Here is a 16,598-nt window from a genome sequence, read left to right as displayed (position 1 = left end):
CATTTCATGACTGCAGTATCATATACATTCGGACCTTCGCAGTGTTGACATGGATTATGAGCTTTTGCGTGAATTAAAGCTGAACTATCAGAATCGCTATTCTCAGTTTCTTTATCGCTGTCGCTGTCGCTCTCTTGAGATTCCTCAGCTCCAATACCCTCCTCAGAAGCTGTTTCCTCCTCTTCGTTACTGTCAGTCGAGTTACCGTCGTCAACCTCTTCCTCTTTATCGCGATAGGCTTGTTCGTTTTGTAATATATCGCTTAGAATTTTCTTATTCTTTATCAAACGCTTATTAACCCCAAGCTCTGCCAGTCCCTCCAGGAAGGTATTGAGTGCACGGGGTTTGGCTACATCATCGTTATGAGGAAGTAGAACATACTCAACCAGCTCTGATATGTTTGTTACTGGTATTATACGTTGATTTCGGAGTAATTGTCCTCGGGGAGTCCAAAACAAGATATCTTTGGAGGTGGCCATACTATGCAGCAGTTCAGAAGCATATTTTCTTGAAACGGCTTTGGAGAGATTGTTTACGACATCTTTTATACGGGGTTCTTCGCTGTCACTCTCGTCATCAGAGGATATATCGTCTTCTTTTCCACTTTTCTCGTCTTCATCATCCCAGTCTACCTTTCTCTTCATATCGATAAGCACTTGTTAAAAGCAAGATACAAATGATCAATTTTTAGAATGCGGCTTTGCTTTTATAGCATAAGAAGCCCCAAACTACTTATAATAGGGGTCAGCAATTCTTGAATAAAGCCTCCACCCTCTTGTACAAGAATTTGCTTCTTTGTCTTGAAGGGAACATTGGGTTCAGCGAGGTTGACTAAAGCATCCTTATATGGCATCAATTTACGCCTATCTTCTTCAGGGATCGGTATGTTTTCCGTGAGAACGTTATAAATAAGTTGCACTAATGCGTGCATCTGTTGTGGCGAGGCCGTCTTTAGAAGAAAGTGACGCTGATAAGAAGGACAGTCGGCTAAGAGTCGAAGGAAACCTCGATTGTTCTTTACTACACGAGACATAATCATAGAATGAACTAATGTTAGTAAGATATATCCTTTTATTGGTGGTGGTGGCGGTGGTGGTGGAGTTAAACAATAGAATTGTGCTGGTGGCGGTGGTGGAGTTAAACAATAGATTGTGGTGGTGGTGGAGTTAAACAATAGAATTGTGGTGGTGGTGGTGGTGGTGGAGTTAAACAATAGAAATGTGGTGGTGGTGGTGGTGGAGTTAAACAATAGAATTGTGGTGGTGGTGGTGGTGGTGGAGTTAAACAATAGAATTGTGGTGGTGGTGGAGTTAAACAATAGAATAACGGTTTATATAATTGTGAAACATTACACATTTTGTCATTTCGTGTAAACCTTTCGTTCAGTTGACATGAGTTGGCCCTGTCCTATTTGTCAAAAGAATTTTTCTAGGAAAGATAGCATTCAAAGACACATGAGCAGTAAACATAGCACTTCCGGTGTCCGTCCGTTTCAAGCTTTGTCGGTTTCTCCAGAAAAGTGTCAGCGGTTTCACTTGGGGCATCCGTTTACCTGTATGGTGGCGGGAATGACTGGTTCGGGAAAGACGATGTGGGTCAAATCTTTGTTGCAACAGGCTCACAAGACAATCCACCCACCTCCGGAGAGAATTGTTTGGTGTTATTCTCAATGGCAACCTACCTATCGCGAGTTATTATTGACGATACCAGGAATTGAATTTATCAAGGGTATTCCCTCAACTCTTGAACCAGATTCCTTCTTTGATGTTAATATACGAAACTTGATTGTCATTGATGACCAAATGATTGAAGCTGGAAGTGATAATCGGATCGTGAACCTGTTCACAAAGGGTTCGCATCATCGAAACTTGAGTGTCGTATACATTGTGCAAAACCTATTCCATCAAAGCAAAGGTAACAGAAGCATCAGCTTAAACAGCCATTACTTGGTCCTTTTCAAGAATCCCCGCGACAAGCTACAGATTTTAACCCTAGCGAAACAAATGTATCCTGGAGAAACTGCTTGGTTTATAAAACAGTACGAAGAAGCGGTGCGGAGACCGTTTGGTTATCTGTTTATTGACCTTAAGCCAACCACTCAAGACAGTTGCAGATTGCGAACAAATGTATTATCTGGTGAAGAACGATTCGATAACGGGGAAGAAGAAGGTAGCGTTTCTAAAGAACTCCTGCAATATCTCAAGCAGCAAAACCTGATGGCTGCCCCAGTAATTCCGGAGATGCAACGCTTGCGGAATAATATGGATGGCCTTCTATCCCGTAATGACCTTGGAGAAGACGAAAAAGCTAGGCAATATATGCAGCTACAAAACAGGTTTCTGACATACAAACACCAGCTTAATTCTATACCTGAGGCAACAAAGTGGGCCGAACCCCAAGAGAAGAAACAAATATCTACCACAGAGAATTTACCAGCAGTACCAACTCCGAGTCCAGAACTGGCGACAGTACCAGCCACTCCAGTTCAAGCACCAGACCCACAAGTAATTACTTCCGTGGCAACCTCCACTCCCTTACCTCTCTCCCCTCCTCCATCGATCTTGACCCCTCCGCCCACAGTGGAAATGTCCCCGCCTAAAAAGCGTAAACGCCCGCAAATTCGGTTAGTAAATTTTTTGGATGATAAACCGAAGAGGCCTTCTAGACAATCACGGCGTTTACACAGAACCTCGCCTTACAAATATTCCAGGGGACATGAAGACGATTATTAAATTTCATCGTTGTAATACGTTGTGTCGAACGACCGAAGTAAATAAAGTTTTGCTTGATTTACAATTTGTGTGTTTAGTGTCTAAAATCACTGAAAATCATTGTAATTCGTTAAATTGAACTACTGAAATAATTTTTTTACAATCCGTGTGTGCAACCAATTAGTTTTAATATTTCTTCACGCGACTCGTTCTGTACAAAATAAGCGATTCGATTCCGCTAAAATCCTAATATTTATATCCGTGGTCACTCAAGCGCGTTCGCCGGCTTTGTAATAATAATAATAAATAATAAATAATTTACTTATATTGCGCAATTATCAATTTAAAAATTTTCAATTGCGCATTACAATATAGTTAAAAAAAAAACTAAAAATTTAAAATTTAAATTCACAAGCTAAAAAAGATTAAAATGGATATGACTATAAAAAGAAATGTACAATTAAAAAGCTTTTAAAAATAAAAAGGTCTTGATGGCTTTCTTAAAACTTTGCAGAGATGGCATGTTTCTTATTTCACTTGGAAGATCGTTCCATAATTTAGGGGCGGCCACATGAAAAGAGCGATTCCCAAGCGTTGCGAGTGATTTACATTGGCTATAATTAAGGCGTAAACCATTGTTGGAACGCAGGTAATGTCTTCCAGCAGTTTCTCTAACGGAAATAAGTTCACTTATGTAGGCTGGAGCAAGACCATGTACGGCTTTAAAAGTAATCAACAATGCATGTTTAAGCCTCTGTCTGCTTGAACGTGAATAACTATTCGATCTATTTGAGCTTCAAAATCTCTAGTAGGCTAAAGGAAATATATCTTAAGTAATCTAAAAAAACGGAACTTCTTATAAAATTCTCTATCAGAGCAAGCCCGATGTAAGAGAAACCTCGGAAGACAGTTTATTATCATATGAAAAGAAGCAACTATTACTATGCAGCGGGAATCCGTTTATTAGTATGCAGGAAATCCAAATTAGTATGCAGGAAATCCAAATTAGTATGTTGGAAATCCAAATTAGTATGTAGGCAATCCAACGGCGGGCTTAAAAACAACATTATCTACTACTCATTATTTTAGCATTTCTCCCAAAAGACTAGAAAAAGGTGAAGGTATATGGTTCTTATTCTCATAGCAGTGGTTTCTTTTCCAAAAAAGGATGAGGCTGAATAAAGTAACGGCTTTCTAAAACTAGTTTACATCTTAACAGTACGGAACAAAAATTCAGTAAATATCTGAAACGGCACAGTATTCTGAAATCGTAAAGCTGGTTGTTCTACACCTACCCTTAGTGTAAAGCCTTTGAATAAGAAATGAGCTATAGGTTTTATTTTAAGTTAGATAAGTCCGATTGAGTTGTTGTAAAAATAATATATGCTACAGCTCGTTTATGACATTTTATTGTATTAATGGTTTGAACCCAGGAGTATCTATTCAGTAATTCGTGTTATTTGATCGTTCTCCTGGGTGATAAGATCTGAAAAGAACTGTTGTTAGTGACTGACGTTTCGACAACCTCAGCGGAAGTCATCTTCAAAGTCAAGTGAAAACGTTGACGGTCGATGATGTCGGTTGAAGCTGATGATAAAATCACGGATAAACTAACCAATAAGCTTAAATTGACCAGAGTTATAACATCATCTAGTGACAGCATTTTTTAACTTGAATCTAAAGATGAGGCTGCCGAAACGTCAGTCATCAACAACAGTTCTTTAATAATCTTAATATAATCACCCGAAGGTCACATTACAAGAACTACCCGTCTTTTTTAGTACTGAGTTTTTGCTAGTGCTAAGTTTTAGTAATAAGTTTGAATTCTTCCTGTCTGCAAGTCAATCAAATCACCGTTCAACACCATGTTCCTTGATGATTTTTGTACTTGATAAACAAGGTACCGGAGGTAACAGGGCACCTTCCTCAGACATAAAGTTCACTTCCCTTAAACCCCTGTCACAATACGCTGGGCGATTTCCCTGAAATCTCCTGTCATGATGCCCACTTTGCAGCCCGCTATTTTCTTTTACTTGAGTCTGAAGATGACTTCCGTTCAGGCTGTCGAAACGTCAGTCATCAACAACAGTTCTTTTCAGATCTAATCAACTTACAAGAACTGCCCGTCTTTTTTAGTACTGAGTTTTTTCTAGTGCTAAGTTTTAGTAATAAGTTTGAATTCTTCCTGTCTGCAAGTCAATCAAATCACCGTTGAACACCATGTTCCTTGATGATGTTTTGGTCTTGATAAACAAGGTCCCGGAGGTAGCAGGTCACCTTTCTTAGACATTAAGTTCAATTCCCTTAATATAAATCCCTGTCACAATACGCTGGGTGATTTTTTGCTATAAAAAATGTCTAGGTTAAAATCGGTTACTCATCTAATCAGATCTTTACTATGAATACCGCTGCATTTTGTATTTTTACTCGTGAATGCATAATGAACGAGTGTAGTGGGGAACTTAAGCCATCCGTCCATCCGTCCATCCGTCCATCCGTCCTTCCTTCCATCGTTGTTAACATTATGCAAATTAGGTATGCTCACGGGCGCTTTCTAAATTTCGTTTCCCTCGGCTGTGGATAAAAATACAGCTTTACAAAGGTATTATTTCAAAGAAATAAGTGTAGAAAATACTTCACCCTGTAAATGAGAAACAATCGTTTCCCAAACGATGAAATATTGCCTTTTCGTATATAATAATCGCGAACATTCGGAAACGATGACCAGTGACTTAATGTATGTGTTATTAAGACTGGGAAGGTTAAATCACGGCACGATTTATTAAAGGATAATCAGTAAAAGAGTAACGAAACTCTATACAAGACAGATATGTATATAATATCCGTGAAAAAAAATAAGAAGAAAAAAAGAATTTTAGCCACAGGGTATGAGAGTCGATCCCGGGTCACACGCTTCAGAACGCAGAGCAGTACCACTTTACATTGAGCCATCGGTTTACTGAGCAATTAAATAATGAAAAAAGTAATTCTTATACCTAAGCGACCTGTTACATGTTCGCCCTCTTTAAATAAAGTTGATTAATATTATTAATCACTATAATTAATATTTTCCATCGATACTATACTGTTCAAAGGAACGATTCAAATATATCTAACGCATTCACGAGAAGGTCATAGACCTCTTTGATTAAAAATTAGTCATGCGCAAAATTTTTAACCCTTGCTTCAAAATACATAAAGTTTTGAAAAGCTTTACTAAGAAATTGATCATCTGTAATCTTAGTTAGCTGTCAGTTGCTTTCAAACCAGCTGTCGTATAAGTTTGTATCTAAGCTCCGAATACTGTTGAACATGTTTGTCAGCACCAAGAAACAGGAAATTACAAGTAAGCGCAAGGCCATTATATTTGGATTCCTTTCTTGGACTTCTTGATCTCCCAAATTGAAGACGCTAGAATCGGGAGATTGCTAAAGCATAGGGATTGTTGCTGTGACCAAAGAATTCACTTGTAAATTATTGATTTCAGTTGGTAAAGACAAAGATTTCCAATAAAAGAGAAAAGTGACTTTCCGGTTAACAAAGATTATCCAGTTTAAAGATTTTGGATTATGCTTCGTACTTTGCTCGTGTCGTTTATCAAAGCATGAAGCAGGAACAAATTAGAAACTTGACTGTTTGTTGGACACTTCTGTTTCCTATTTTTACGAAATTAAAGCTAAGAAATTGACGAAGTTCGCTTAATGTTAGAGTTAGACAAAACACTTATTACCTGTTAATCTTTTTCAACGGGAATGTATACCACTACCAGCTACTCCTCCCAGGCGGGTGGGGCAAGGGGGAGGACAGGTATGGCTATTCATAACATTTCTTAATGGGGCACTAAGTTGTAAAATATATTGCCTGCGTTTATTGTCTAGCAAAGTTGTGAAATCCCGAAAGGGGGGAGGGGAGTGGGGGCTCTTACAGATGGGCTATTTAGGTATGCGTCGCTAGATAGGGTATGGTTTTTGAGGTTTTCAGTCCTCAGTGAGGTATCCTTTTTGCCCCTTTTGGCGTTGTGACCCGGAGTGATCCTCGAATAGGGTTCCTTTTAATTGTATTTAGCTAAAACTGTAGTGCGTAAAACGTCCAGTTAAATGGAAAAGATCATTGTTTAACAAAACTTAACTACCCATTGGAAGCACTAGTAAAGCGTGTGATGTTTTGCCTCTTGTGTTCTTCGTCTATGGCATTAAAAACGCTATCCATTTTCGTATCTATGTTCTTAAATATGGATACTATTAAAGGGACTATGTCACGGATTTGTCGTGGTTACATGTTTTTTTTTTAACTTTTGCCTCGTTACCTTTTTCTTGGCCTGATCCCTTGCATTGTCTCATATATAAAGTGATGAGGCTAAGGAAATCTGTAATCGCTTGTTAACATATAAGTATTTACAGTAGGATCCCGATTTTTCGAATCTCCAGGGGAAACGAAAACTGCTTCGAGAAAATGCGGATGCAAATTTTTTCGGAACGGATGACCTTAGCCGTGTGCACGGATGTAATTTTTTTCGGAACGGATGACCTTGGCCCTTAGCCGTGCGCACGGATGCAAATTTTTTCGGAACGGATGACCTTGGCCGTGCGCACGGATGCAATTTTTTTGAGAACGGATGGTGAACGGCTCCCGCACGGTTTTCCGTGCAGGAACGGAAACGCCATAGTGTACGTTCAAAGGTTAATGGCTTGTTTGTATAAAAGCTTCTTCGAATGGCTCGATTTATAGCTCTTAAGAATTTCACATGACAAATAGAAGAAATAATCTTAGAGAAAATATGAAAATCTTCGAAGCACTGAACTGATATTCCGTGTTTTGATGGAATTTATTAGATTTTCCAGGCACGAACTGTGGACTGCGACTCTGTTGGGTATTAAAAGGTTGATTTCAGGACAATTGTATGAATAAAGTCCAATTTTAGCAGTCTCTGAATGTTTTATAGTTCCAAGCGTATTGTATGATAATCGATAGTCATGATACGTAAATAATTTATCGTAAAAAAGCTCGCCAAACTGTCGAATTTTGTTGCCTTTTTTATAATATACTGTATAGTACTTGATTTGCATCTCTAATAGATTCATAAAAAAGGAGAAAGAAAAAAAAAGACGTCGTATAAAATTGTAAAATAGATTGTCGTAAAAAAAAAAAAAAATTAATCGTCCCCGCTGAGAATCGCACCCGGGCCGCTGGACTGGAGGGCCAACGCATTACCACCACACAACGCGTAAGCAAGCTTACACTTTATGGTAGAAATTAGTGTTATATAACGAAGGCTTTTGGATGGATTACCCGCATGCGCTGTAAACAAAAGGAACCAACGTGATCATATCTCCCTTCAAACAACTTCTATACTAACATGCCGCTCACAAAAGGACAGAATCATTTCCCAGCTCTACACCAATACATTTAGTATTCTCATTCACGAGTGGGCTAACAAAGCGCCTTTGATTGTCTGCTCACCAACAAAAACACTTGCAACAGTGAAACTATCCTCAGTCGCAAAGAATCTTATCTGTTGAGTCATTTTCTAATCAAAACAATCATATTTTGCCTTTGTTTTGTTAGCAATATCGATCAAAATAAAGCTTATTACACAAGAATTTCTCCAGTTCACCATTGCCATAATGGCGTCGGTTCGTTAATCGAGCATTCAAATTCAAGTGCCTGTACCTTTTTTCTGAGGATCATGTTGCTGTATATACACCTTCAGGGACTGTAATCTGGCTAATTTTAGCATATCTGCACAAGTGCAGGACGTAACAAATCGTTAATTCCGATACTCGATAAAAATCGATAAACATCGATAAGTAATTAACTAATTAGTATCGAAAATCGATCAAAATCGATGACCAAATTCTTTGTGATTATCGATTTTGATCGATTTCACTAATTAACGTTCGAAAAGTATCGATCGCGTTCGATTAGTATCGATTTCGATCGGAAATATCGGAGAAGAAAAGCTACCGTTTGTGTGTGTGTTCAATCAATCCTAAAGTGTGACGCTGAAAGAAATGCAGTCGCTTCGCCTACAAGTTGTTTTGCTAACGGCCAGTCAGGTCAGTTCGGCAACGTTTATTACATGGTCAATCTTACAAAACAAAGATTATCAGAATATGTACACGCGACGTAACCCAAGACGTTCGTCAGCGACACAATTTTGTAGACGAAACAACCGGTTAATACCTGCAAACGATTCCATTTAACACTTCATATTAAATACGTTTGTTTGAACAATCTTTTATTTATATGATCAGGTCACAGGAACTGATCAGATCACTTTCAGACTTGACGTTAATTACTATCTTCATTGTATTTTATATCTCAATAACAGTAACTTCGCGTGATTATCGATTTTGATCGATTTTCGATACTAATTAGTTAATTATTTATCGAAAAATATCGACTAATATCGATTTATGGATTAAGTTTTCGATGATCGATTTCGATCGATTTGTTACGTCCTGACAAGTAGTAGTAAGCTTGGCATCTTTAACCTCACAGCTGAGAGGACTTGAGTCAGCAAGCCACGACAAGGGACGTTTACTTTTCATCTTGGATTGAACACAATTTACGTGGTTTTACTCCAGACAATAGCACCACTCGCTTTTTAAGAAGATAAACTACTTGATGTACTAGTTTAGCGAAGAATCGTAATTTCTCGAGGTATTTTGTCCCATTTTGATCGATCGTGCAAACTCTCACTCGTCCTCTTCGCTCCTCTAACTGGAGCATAAGGCCACGATCGTGCAAAACCAGAGTATTATTGGTCAGCGGTTTTGCCTAAAATGATACAATCCTTTATAATCTGCAAAATATTGTGTCCTTCATTTGGACGTTTTCATTTACTTGCTTTACTGGCCGTACTGGATTTTGTTTTTCATCACATTTAGTTTTAATTTATCTATAGCAAGACTGTCGACAGAAATTTTCTCGGACTCAGTCTTAATCTTCTATGAACTTTTTCTGAATTCGACACGCTCGTTTCACTTAAAGCACTTAAAAATGAATTAATTCTCGAGCAGCATGAAGAGCGCAAAACAAATAATTAAAGCACTGTTGGGAAATTCCACCGTATCCTCTTCTCTTCTCTCATATTGCCTTCCTCATGATCCAATCCAAGGTCAGTAAGAATAAGTTTTAACTTCTCTTGCGCTTTGATTGGCCAGTTCAAACGAGGGCCATCAAAACATTTTATAACAGTTTGTAAAATTCATTAATTATTCATGAGGGTGCAAACCAATCCCAGCACAGTATTCAGATCACATGTACACAACTGTAAACCCCAATACAAATCAAACAATAGAATTAACTTTTGATACAAACTCCTGCTCAGCTAATTAGTATTCATTAACTTTTGATACAGATCTCTACTGATTCGCATAACAATACTTTGCATTCTTTTTATTGTTTTCATTTCACAAGTAGAATAAAATATTCGCGTCCGATCTGTATGGGCATTTACAATGGTGTAAATGCCCATACAGATCTCCCGCTCATATTTTATCTACTACTTACAGTACTGCGTGCGCCAACTAAAGTTCATGGTCTTCTGAGCAAGATTTTTCTTGGTTCACTGTTTATTTGTGACAAGTAAATATTTATTTTTATTAAACACATCCTTCGCTTTAAATTTTCTTAAAGGTTGCAATACACAAACTCCCGGAAATCCATTACCAACAGAATGCAATGTCTGTCGTGTAGCAAAGGACCCAGGAACTGGCAAATGTCTTCCATTTTGCAACGAGCCAAGACACCTGTCGAAAGATGGCTACTGTCTCGAAAGTAAAGGTAATTCAACCCTTTCTGATGTTCCACCATGATATACCTTCCCAAAAGGACCAAACGCACAACAACATAGACAACGACATAAACACATAGCGGTGATCGTTTTGGAGTAGTCATAGATCAAGTGACTCCTTTCATTGCTTTTATTCAACTGTATTTTATTCAGTGTTTGAGATAATATATTCACTGCACAATACTCGTTATAAGTTTCTTTTAGTAAGGAAAGTGAATGCCTAATAGGAAATGCTCTAGCAGAAGTAACTCAACACAATACGTTAACTCGGGGTATACCGGTACTGCCTTAAGGCCATTTTGCCCCACTCTTCTAGTAACAGTATTTCTTTTCTTTTTTATCGCAAGATACCTTTGACTTTGCCGTTAAAAAGTTCAACTATGATGGCACATCTGTCAAATTTAGTGATATCACTATACTGGGTATACGTGAGATCCCCCAGCTTGGTTCGATGACCCTGTCCTTTTGATTACGCATATATACCAGAAGACCTCCATACTACGAAAAGAGAGACCATGATATTTACTTTAATGATGTATTACAGTGTGTCGCCAGAACTCTTTGCTTTGCACTGGCGGCCTAAAAATGGAAATCCTCAAAGTTCTTTCATGGAGACTCAGATTGAGTTTGTAACGGACCAGCATTCAAAATTGCATAAGCCAGGGTAATGTATATAAATTCGGTGAACGGTTGTGAACGTTTACTTGCGTAAAATCGCCTTTTATAGTTTCATTGCACGAAGAGTTGATGTTGTCTATAATAATCATAATTATAACCATAAGATACAAATATAATAACGAACATAAAATACAATTGTAATCATCATAAACGAACCCTTGATTAGTTAGTTAGTTAGTTAGTTAGTCAGTCGTTTGCTTGGTTAATTTGTTAACTAACTAACTTACCAACTGACTATCTAACTAAGTAACCAAGTAACCAACCAACCAACTAACCAACTAACCAACCAACCAACTAACCAACCAACCAACCAACCAACCAACCAATTAACTAACTAAGTAACTAACTAACTAACTAACTAACTAACTAACTAACTAACTAACTAACTAACTAACTAACTAACTAACTAACTAACTAACTAACTAACTAACTAACTAACTAACTACCTAACTGACTATCTAACTAACTAACTAACTAACTAACTAACTAACTAACTAACTAACTAACTAACTAACTAACTAACTAATTAACTTACAACTCCCCAACGATCTCCCCCCTCCCTCCCCACTAAGATTTATAATTACGTGCTTCTTCATGTTTTTTTCGACCAAAGTCCCTTAGCGCAACCAAGAACAAAGGGACCATTGTTTAGTGCTTAATCCAAAAAGTTATTTACTATACTACTGCTGTCATGAGGGCCCAAATTGAATTAATAAAGATGTTAAGAACATACAGCCCTGTTCTTTATTGAAAACCAATTTTGACTTTTTTTTTTCACGTCGATTACGAGGGAACAGTATAGTAACAATTATTTCTCCGTTTACTCCATTAAATTTGAATTTGAAAAATCTCGAATCTCTTGGCACCTCTTTACCTCCCCCCTTCCCCGACTAGATTGTAAAAGCTGTATAGGTGTGGTTTACGAGCCGTTTTCGTCTAAAATGCGGTATAGGTTGTGTAATCTGGTCAGCACTCACTTAGACGTGCCGTGTAGGGCAGGAGGTATATTAGGCCAAATGCTACGTAGAATCCGAAGGACGCTCTTGTTGTAAAATGTGTATAGCTTCAACAACAACAACACACGCTTTATTACCAAAAGAATAAATAAGATTTACAATTCAAACATATATTAAAACGAAAATAGGTAAATTTACTCAGAATAACTAAAAAGCTAATTGAGCTGAGTAATAATAAAAGCTTCGCTAAATCCTGACCATAAAAGGAAAAAAGTAGATCTTGAGCCCGTGATCAATTGACAAAATCATTACCTGGTCAGCGGTCAAATAAAAAAACCTGAACTCGATGAGTTGTACACCTGAGCCCGCGATATGATAATTCTGGTCAGCAGATAACTTGTTTTGACAGCTGCCAGTTGATCATAATATGGATGTCCAGGAAGATGTTCTGGAGGATGGCCGCCATGTTTGAACGATTCCGTCGTACGTACGTAGAGCGCATGCGCCCGCGATCCTAGCCGCTAGCCTTGATGAGTTTGAAAACTCAGTTGCAAGGCGTTCCTATTTCTATGCATGTATGATTGTCCTTTTTCCATAGTTACAGGGCTCCGCTCTGCGGCCCTTCGGGCCACTGGGAAGCTCTTCTGTAATCTATAATTCTTTGTAAATGATTGTTAATTTCACCTCTTGAGAAGAAACTCTTATTCAATATAAAAGCAAACTGATGCAGTTGCCGGGTACCGTATTTTCTCAATTAAACGCCCCGGGCGTTTATTACAAACTTGGCTTGGTGGACCCGGCGCTTATTTGAAGCCGGCGTTTAATCGGGGCCCGGCGTTTATTAACGGACTGCAATTTTCCGTCAATTTTTCAGATTGATTTATTGTTACCGAACTCCGAGAGACCGAGACCAAGGGGGCAGTTTTTCAAGGCGGGACGATTTTTCCCTTCGTTCTGCCCCGAAAAACTGTTTCTAAGTATCAAAAGTTGATAATTACCCAAAGTTAAATTATTGCGGATTGAACAAGTTAATGTTGCAATCAAGATTTGTGACAAACAGAATATGAACGGTATATGAACAATAAAGGAGCATGCAAGTAAAGGTTATGGGTAGAAAGTTTTAAGTTCATAAACGGGCAATTTTGCCAACGTCCTCCTCGTTTTAAAAGGACCTCCTCCAACTTGTAAACAAACGCTGGAGGGGTCCTCGAGATTTCAACGACTCTGAAAACTAACACAAGAAACAAAATACGTCAGTCATGAAGACAGGAACGCAAACACTGCTAGGTTTTATTTTGTTTTACAGCGTCCATCCTAGCTATGTTACGCTGGACTTTTCCTTTGAACGTTTATTAAAATTTCCAAAGCAGCATACCGTACTACAGTGTCGTATGACATAACAGTGCCATTTAAGAGAATATATTTACTTGTTAGTTTGACCTCAAATAAACGCCGGGACCTCGAACAAACGCCCCCGGTGTTTATTTTAAAATTAGCAATTTTGACCCGGCGTTTATACTTGGCTTGGTGGACCCGGCGCTTATTTGAAGCCGGCGTTTAATCGAGGTCCGGCGTTTAATCGAGAAAATACGGTACTTTTTTATTCTGAGGGTATAATTTGCTATTTAACAATTAGATGCGAGCCTAAGTTTTCTATGAGCGAACAGTCAACGAGGCGTAGCCGAGTTGACTATTCGCTCATAAAAAAACTGAGGCGAGTGGCCTAATTGTTTTAGTAGAAAATTTAAATAATTGTAGTCTAAAACCTACAATACTATGCGCTTTAAGGGCAAAGATCAAGAAAAAATAGCCCCTTTGAGCAACGGGCGCGGGATCGTATTCTATCAGCGATTAGTAGAAACTCGGCTGTGTTCTATTGGAAATCCGCGAATCTGATTGGTTCTCCCACTGATTTCTATTCGCCGATAGAAAACAGTCACGCGCACGTAGCTCTTTAAGCGGTAAATTTTCTTGATTTTTGTCTTCAAAGTGCACAATATTGTAGGTTTTGAATTGAAATCCTTTAGAGTTTCTACTAAAACAATTAGACTACTCGCCCTCGTTTTCTATGAGCGATAGTCAACTCGGCTGCGCCTCGTTGACTATTTGCTCATAGAAAACTCGGGCTTGTAGTCTAATTGTTAATTAGTATAAATCTAGTAGCGTTCTATTGCGAATACTGTTCTCTGATTGGCTACGCTACTCACTATCTATTCTGTTGTAGAAAGTGAGTAGCGAAACAGCGTTCGGTTGTCAACAGAATGGCCGCCGCTTTTTTTGATTTTTAAATTGTCCGTGAAGAAGGACTTGCATAATTTACTATTCGAAGTGATTCCCGGGAAGACAAAAACTACAACGAAATGTGTAATAAAGGTTTTACACGATAAGAAAACGATTTGAAATAGAGTTGAATGGTTTTTATTCTTTATTGACACTTTTAAAAGTGGGCATATCATAATTTTATAACATTTAGAGATGCGTTTCGCGGAGACGTGTTGTGAAAATATATTTTAGAATGGTTCGCAATCCAACACACTTTCAACGTCTCTATCAAGGAGCATTAAAAGAAGAGCTTAACAGATTTAACTTGCAAGTTTTTTTATCAATCAATTGAGCAATAAAACTGAAAGCGAATTCAAGGTTTATTCCTTGTGGGCGACTCGTTCAACTTTTCATAAATTTCTAATTGTTCACTTTTTACCGAATGGTAATGAGGTTATGTTATGGGCCGCATTTTCTCACTCGAACACTCACTCACTCGATTCTGATATCAAACCGCAATTAATTTAGCATTAAAACGAAAACGTGCTGACAGAAAGGTCCTTTAAACGCATTCAGCACATGTCAATCAAATCTCAACCTCGTTCCAGGGTCTCTCTCTTTCAGGGAACTAAATTGAATTTCACAAAACAAATCGAAAGAGGATCACTTCCACTTATCCTCTGGTGATAAAAGAGAAAAGAATTCGCTCAACGAAGCCTCAGAGCATAGGCTATCAATTACCCATTCACGTAAGAAAACATTCAAAGACGCGTTTTAGTAAACACAACATTCATGCACGTTTTTTTTTCGCGTCACATCATCTTCGTGTCACGTCATCCGTTCTTCATCTTTTTGAGTCGTGCAGAAACGCGCATCTTTCTCTCAAATTTTAATGGCTGCTTAAAATAACGCTATACGTGCTGGCAGAAAAGTAAACATATATTCACAAAACAAATTTACTTAATGCTAAAAAGGATCAAAGGTTACACTTAAATATTTTTTGTGATAAAATAGAATTCGCGCTACGAAGCCTGAGAGCACGAACCATCAATGACGCAATTCCCATGGAAATTCACAGGGAAATAAAGTGAGATTGTGTTACATTATTGAACGCTTATTTGAAGAAAAAACTATCAATGACCCATTCACGCAAGAAAACATTCGAAGGCAAATTAAGTGAGATTGTGACATTACTGATAGCACCAATGAACTACATATAGTTACGCTTAAAAACTGTTAAAATTATTACGCTCGCCTTGTGACGTGTTTTAGTCAACACAACATCCACGGCACGTTTTTGTTTCGCGTCACGTCACCTCGTGTCACGTCATCCGTTTTTCATCTTTTTGACTCGAGCAGATACACGAAGTGCTCGGGCGTATCTTTTCTCTCAATTTTTTTTCGCTGCTCAAAAATAACGCTATACGTGCTGACAGAAAAGTAAACATATTCACAAAACAAATTTACTTAATGCTTAAAAGGATCAAAGGTAATACACTAACCGGTAAATATTTTGGTTGTGAAAACTGAATAGCGCTACGACCCCTGAAAGCACGAGCCATCAATGTCGCAACTCACGTGGAAAAATAAAGCAAAGTGAGATTGCTTTACTTTATTGGACACTTATTTAGAAAAAATGCGGAGGTCGGCACTTCATCCATCGAATTACCATGAGGTTGCTCGAAGAGCCTTTGATTCTAGATTCAAAGCACCTTGACTTACAATCGACCGTTGTCGGTCACTGTATCTTTTAATTGTCATTTTACAATGAAAAACCTGGCTTTATGTTCAGCTTCGAACAAACGAGGGTTTCAAATCAAATCGTAAATGAAATGCAAAGGCGCACACAGAAGACAATGCAATGTGGTTTCTAATTGCGAGCGACTCGTTCAACTTTTCATAAATTTCCAATCGTTCACGTTTTACAATTAAAAAAACTTGACTTCCAAACGGTCCTTGTACGTCAGTACATCTTTCAATTATCATTTTTTCGACTTTTTTTGCTTGTTTACAAGCAAAAAGAGGAAGAATAGAGTTTACCTGGGCTAAAATCTGAACCGGAAGGGATTGCATTCTTGTTAACTCTCAAGGGACTGTTTTAATTTCTCAAGGGAATACTTTCCGCTGTGGGTGATCAAAGCGTGTGACTTGTAAAGTGTCACTCTATAGTTGTGCTTCAGCACTTCCGTTCTT

The sequence above is a fragment of the Oculina patagonica genome, chromosome 9, assembly GCF_052425735.1.
Source record: "Oculina patagonica isolate OP01 chromosome 9, crgOcupat, whole genome shotgun sequence".
Lineage (NCBI taxonomy): Eukaryota > Metazoa > Cnidaria > Anthozoa > Scleractinia > Oculinidae > Oculina > Oculina patagonica.
Note: the sequence above shows the minus strand (reverse complement) of the source record.